Here is a 6952-nt window from a genome sequence, read left to right on the forward strand (position 1 = left end):
ATGAGGGCTGGATTCAGTGGATGGACACAACTCAAAGTAAGACCAGATATCTGGCACCACTTGAGCCAACTTGTACTGTTGGCGCATTTGCTGTACCCAAAATTTATGTCCGGCCTAATTGCATTCAATCAGGATATCCCAGATGTTGTCCTACACAACAAAGGAGGGGATCTTTCAAAGAGGGGACTTCTGACATCTTTTCATCTTCATGGTGACTTATTTAAACAGTATATTTTATAGCTACTGACATTTTCCTCTTTTCATTTGAGTGCCAAGAGTGTAAGTGTGGAACAATCGGAACCATGACTGTGAAAAGCATCTAAAACAAACTACACATGTTTAAAAAAAAAAAAAAAAGCTAACTAACAAGAAAAAAGGACAAGTTTGGAAAATTAGGGTGCAGAAAAAGTTATAATGTCATGAGCATGAAGTCAACATGTTATGGGAATAAAGTCATAATAAAGTCATAATACATTATTACAATTTTTTTACAAGAATAATGTTGAAATAATTAGAAAATCAATTTAAAAAATAACAGCAAAAATGGCAAATACAGCTGTAACTGTACGAGTATTTTAGTAAAAAAGAAAGTCGCAATTTTAGCAGGAATAAACATGCAATATGAGGAAAAATAATTTAGAAACATTTGGAAAATGAAAAAAATAACAGCAAAAAGAGCAAAGTTGATATTAATAATAGACATTTGACCTCTGATTTGCATAAGCAAGGTTATGTTAAAAGGACCAATACCAAGCAGGGACGTCATAAGCCACATTTTTTGGCATCCAGTATGGATCCTTTTCGTTTTATTTTTTTTATTTCCCATCCATCCATTTTCTGTACCGCTTATGTATTGACTTTGGGTGAAAGGCGGGGTACACCTTGGACTATTCATGCTTCAAATTCTATTTTTAATGATTTTGTAAATTTTATTCACATAATGTTATGACTTTTTTCCCATATAATATAATATAATATAATATAATATAATATAATATAATATAATATAATATAATATAATATAATATAATATAATATAATATAATATAATATAATATAATATAATATAATATAATATAATATAATATAGTATAATATAATATAATATTTAGTTTTGTTTGTTTCAAATTTTTATTTTTATTTTTATTTTTATTTGTATTTTTATTTTTATTTTTATTTTTATTTTTATTTTTATTTTTATTTTTATTTTTATTTTTATTTTTATTTTTATTTTTATTTTTATTTTTATTAATTTTAATTTTAATTTTAATTTTAATTTTAATTTTAATTTTAATTTTAATTTTAATTTTAATTTTAATTTTAATTTTAATTTTAATTTTTACACTCCCCAATTTTTTTCTTGGTTTTGTTTGTTTCTCATAATATTACAATTTCATTTTTTCTTTAATATTTAAATTTTATGCCACAAAAAATATTTTTACCTCATAATATTATGTTATTCAATTACTTTCTCTCTTTTTTCTCAATATTTTGACTTTGTTGTTGTTTTTTTATTTGTTTTTTATTTGCAGTATGACCAAATATTTATTAAGGGAATAATTTTTTCACTGCATTTTTTGAGATCTTTAACACTCCACAAACGACATATTGTGTCCAATTTGCTTCCTGACTCTTTTCCCATAGGAAGCAAAGAAAATGTAAAGAAATGAAATATGTGTCAAGATGTAAAAGTTGTGGTGTGAATAAAGGATCGCCAATTGTGCAAATGATGCCAGCTATTTGTTCAAACTAATTGGCCATAAAGCTCTTGTGGGCCCATGTCATCTCATTAGGTGTGCATTGTACCTCATGAAGTGTCTAGGGAGTTCACATTTTTACCACTAGATGGCCCTATTGCACTGTAGTGATATTGCAATACGTTTACAAACATTCTAGTGTATGTACATTGAATTCCGGGTTTGTCAACAATAAGACGCCACCAGAGACTCATGTCTATTTGTCAGAAAAAGTTAGGTGAGGACACTGAAAAGCTCCGTGAGAAAAGCAATCAACAAGAACCATGACGGAAGAAATGCAGCAAATTATATCAATTTTTTGGGGAGACTCACCTCCATCTGTGAACTGTGAACCTTCATCCCCACCGCCTGCGTCACACTAATCATCACAATGAATTCCTTCAGCTTGCCTGGTATAATGGAATCAATTACTAGTGAGAAGAAAAGAGGCAGCCAAGCAGAAGAGTTGGGAAAGTAAAATGATGAAGACTGGATTAATATTCATGCTGAAAAAATGTCAAATTCTCAGTGTGTCGTCTGCAGCAAGGTCACAGTTGTGTTTATTCCCAGATGTTTTTTTAATTTTTTTAGGAATTTCATTGTCACATATTCATTACAAGTAAAAGGTACCTCATTTAGCAAAATGAGTTCCCTTTCTCAGAACTATAAGCACAACAAAAATGAATAAAAGCTATATTATTTTCTTCATGGAGTGTACTTCCCCATCCTTAACCTTTCCACCGTGAGCACCCGAAATCTATGCAACGCAGACAGGTTGAAGAGACCGTATCAAAAAGCACATCATCATCCTCAATCAGTCTGAAAGGCATTGACATAAAAGTTGCTTGCAGCCATGCGTGCTAAGTTACCATGGCGACACCTGCATTGGTTTTCTTGCCCACTTGTGATAAGCAGCGCCAGTGTGGGGGTGATGAAAGGAGAGCACGACACAGAGGTCATGTGGCAAAACCATTTGTATGTGTGTGTGTGTGTGTGTGTGTGTGTGTGTTGTTTCCCTTCCATGATGTATACCTCTGCTGTACATGAATGAGTAGGCTGGAGATTATCATCAAGCCCCAAAATCATTAAGCCACCGGAACAGTTTCAACCTACAGCATCCTGTCAGGGCATCACTGTGCTGAGGTTAAGATCATCTTCATTGAACACGTACTACAAAAACACAATGCAACAGGACCCCTCCCAGGTACCTGGACTTGCCCTCAATTGGAAAAGCCACCTTCATCGAGCACTCGGCAAAGCGGAAACGACTCAGAACATCTCCTTCAGACTGCCACCATCATCAACATCGATAAGCCTCGCTTTCATGCAGATACCATCGCTGCCTTTGAGACCCTTGCATCATCTGGTGGTCTCAACTGTCACAGTACTACCTGGGATAGCGCTGCACTTCCATTACACATTTACTTGATGACCCCAAAGCAGTCAGACAGCTTTTATTCAGGCAGATGGACCACATCTTCAAATCTTCATAGCATCTCATTTTAGACTCTTTTCCAAAGTTCCAACAAAGGCTGTCGCTGATTTTTCCAGACTCAAAAGCATCCATCCCTACCAAGTCTGTGAAGAAGCTGAACTTCCACAGGGCTCGATGGAAAAAGTTCAAAAAGCTGGTGGAATCGGGTGCAGAGTGCCTGGACCAAAAAGACCCATTGGAAGATGCAGTCCAAGGCAGGCAGGCCTGGAACACCTTTAAATGTTCTTTCACTTTTATAGCCCTTTTTTTTACACCTCCAAGGCACTCAAAGGGCTTTGACACTGTTAGCATATTTACCAACTGGTGACGCAGCATCAGGAGCAACTGGGAGTTCAGTATCTTGTCCAAGGATACTTCGACATAAGCACGGGAGGACAGAGGATCGAATCCACAACCTTCAGGTTGGGAGACGACCATTCCACCACCTGAGAAATGCCTCCCACTTTAATCGTGAGAAAGAATAATAACCAGTGGCTGCCAACCTAATCACAAAGCAGCTCCTCATCAACGGTCATTTCAGGAACACACGCAAAGAATTGACCTCACAACATCAGCGTTCCTTCATTTGCTTGGACCCTCATGCTTGGATTTTGGCAGTCCATACCTAAAACTATCATTGCCCTACCCTAGCCAAACAAACCAATAGACAATCCCAAGAATTACTGTCCGATCTCACTGTGTTCCCCTCAAGCTCTTGGAGCGACTCCATGAACCTGTCATCGACCCCCAGCTCCCAGCTCAACAGCCTTCTGCTAATGGCAGACAGATGGAGTCATCCCGCTAGACCTTATTGCGGTCTATGGAATTGTGTGGCCTCATCCTGAAACTCCTACGGCCCATCCCAGGCTGCAACCTCATGCGGTTCATTTCCAACATTAATCTTCTTCATGTTTAAAATACAATGAGAAAGGGAACTGACGCATTTGTCAGTTCTAATTAAAATATATTAATTGTGTAAGTGAGGAAGTATGGGGTGAGTTACGATGGAGATCCAATCAGAACTTTTGTATTTGGGAGGTAGAATTGCAGGAACAATGCAGTATGCTGCAGTGCAATCTGCAGCCTGTATCTGAGGCCCGACTGCAAGTGCTGCATGAGTGCCCCGTATGGCGTCCACTGGAAGACATTGTCCTAGACTTGGCCTTCTCCAACCCTGATACAATGAGCAAGCTGCAATGTTTGAAGCTTTGTGGCTTCTGAAGACAAGAAGATCACAAAGCCTCCAACAATTACCCTCACTGCCCTCTTTGGACTCATTTAAAAACACTTATTGGTTGAGCTCATAATGCTTTAGAAAACATGGTAATGGTTTTATTTCATTAGAACATGCATCAGATTACAATTGAATGCATCACATAATCAGTTCACAGTTCCACATGTCCAAAAGGAGTAGGAAGAAGCAAAGCTATTAAATCCTACCCCTCCATCTGGTACTTTTACAATCAGTAACTGTTACATTTGTTCACTTCCTGCTTTCCTAATATAATTAAAGTTTTTTTTACTTTATTTTTATTTTTATTTTTATTTTTATTTTTATTTTTATTTTTATTTTTATTTTTATTTTTATTTTTATTTTTATTTTTATTTTTTTAATTAATATAATATTAATCAATGTTATTTACATAATTTATTTTATGTTAATTTTTATTTTTATTTTTATTTTTTTTGTCACGTACCAAAGTAGGAGGCGATATGACCATACAATGACATAATGGTACTCATGTAATGACATTTTTAGGTAATTGGTTATTTTTAGCCTTATGCATTATTTTAGCTGTTTGAAGATGAACTATATCAGCAAGTTGAAGTATTTGTGATTTTAGAAATAAGGAGTTAGTATGTTCTCTGTAGGCGGCATTATGAATTATCCTTACTGACCTTTTTTGCAGGACATTTTTAGCAAGTGAAGAATGCTTTTATAGTTATTACCCCATATTCCCACACAATAAGTAAGATTTGGTAGAACCAGAGAACCATGCTAGCTGACATGTAATACAAATACCTTCAAATTGTTATAATCTTGAGACAAATACCCAATGACTTAGTACATGGACAATTAGTTCCAAAGACATTTTGCTAATTCGCTGACATGTTTTTCAACCAGTCATGCTCAAACTTTTCAGGAGTGTGCTCATCAATCTCCTAAAGGTGTGTACCAAATTTTATAAAGTTACAGTGAGTGTTTTGTACAGCACATGGAGCTATTTTTGGCAAGTTATATTTGTATATAGCGGTTTATATATATATATATATATATATATTTATATATGTTTATATATAAACGGTTTATATATATGAGCTACTGGCTGGAGACCCATATATATATATATTTATATATGGACTTTTCCTACAGACAAGCATCCAAACCAAATCTTAAATTGAACATTTGGTCTCTTGGCAGCGGGCTTGACTCCTGTCCACACAAACACACAGAGACACACACTTGAGCCAATCATCATCAAACACAGCATCCAACATGCTGCATCTTCTCAACGAATCTCATTTTATATGTTTTTGAACCTTCCCCATCCTGCTGCAAAAGAAATGAGTCGTTTGGCTGCCGTCAAAGGGGATAAAAATCCCTCCTTTTACTAAAAATAGCAAGTGTGCTTCACCACATGGGGACGAGTAAATGTCGCTCAGCTTCCTTTACTCAACATCACAGGCTCCCTTTCTTTAATCTTATGTTGAAAGAGGAAACAAAATACATCCCACTTCCTGTCTGTGACTGACTTTTGTCATTAAGATGCCCGTATCTGTGCCTGTGTTATCCACAAAGAAAGTATACAAAATGCTTTAGAAAAAAAGACTTTGAAAACAAAAACACCAGAAAACAATGTTCATTGTCACTTACAAGCCTCAATTGAGCCTCAGCACAGAGTGTAAGTACTGTACATAAGACAGCATAATTAAATGTCATCTGACTTCATTGTAACATCATAATAAGGTCGAACTGAACAAAACTATTGCCCAGACATAACCATGACACTGAAGTCAAAATGAAAGTTAGTAATCCCCTTGAACTGAACGACCTACTTTTGACAGCCAGAATGAACTGCGATCATTGTGAATTCTAGTACCACCTGATGGCTGAGAAATGAAACGCTAATGACACATTCTGATTAGCCCTCCAGTGTGCAGAAAATGAATGGGTTACGGTAGTGAAGGATTTATAAAGAGAGTCAACAAGGTACTTGATAACGCTGGAATTTGCATTCGGGACTCATTTTGTGAACAGTCTAATGTCCACTTACCACCAGAGAGAGAAGGAGCTTTCTTCTCAGGTCTTGACCACCAGTTGTGGCTCATTCTCCGGAAAGCATGCCAAGTGGCTTATTTGGCCCGTGTGAGTCAGGACCCAAGGTGGGCCAGGACAGCACAGAGACACACAAGAGAATGACTGTAATGTTTCAGTTCTTACTGATAACCATCAGTTAGGAATATGAATCCAAGGTCACAACACAGTTTGCTCCATTGCAGCTTTGCACACATACGTAATATAAGCAAATAATTATGTATGTAATAATGTGATTGTTTCTCTTTCATGCCACCACCTTGCACAAAGGAAATGAATAAATGAGAGTCAAAATAAGAATCCACAAAGTCAGGAAAATTGCAGTAATACAGCTTTGTGCCAGTGATGGCATAAGCACAAATGTTCAACTTTTGGAGCCCGGAGACAAATGGTCTTGTGTTACATTATGGGTTACTGCTGAGGTCC

Source organism: Doryrhamphus excisus, linkage group LG8, assembly GCF_037039965.1.
Source record: "Doryrhamphus excisus strain RoL-2023G ecotype Guam linkage group LG8, RoL_Dexc_Guam_v1.1, whole genome shotgun sequence".
NCBI lineage: Eukaryota > Metazoa > Chordata > Actinopteri > Syngnathiformes > Syngnathidae > Doryrhamphus > Doryrhamphus excisus.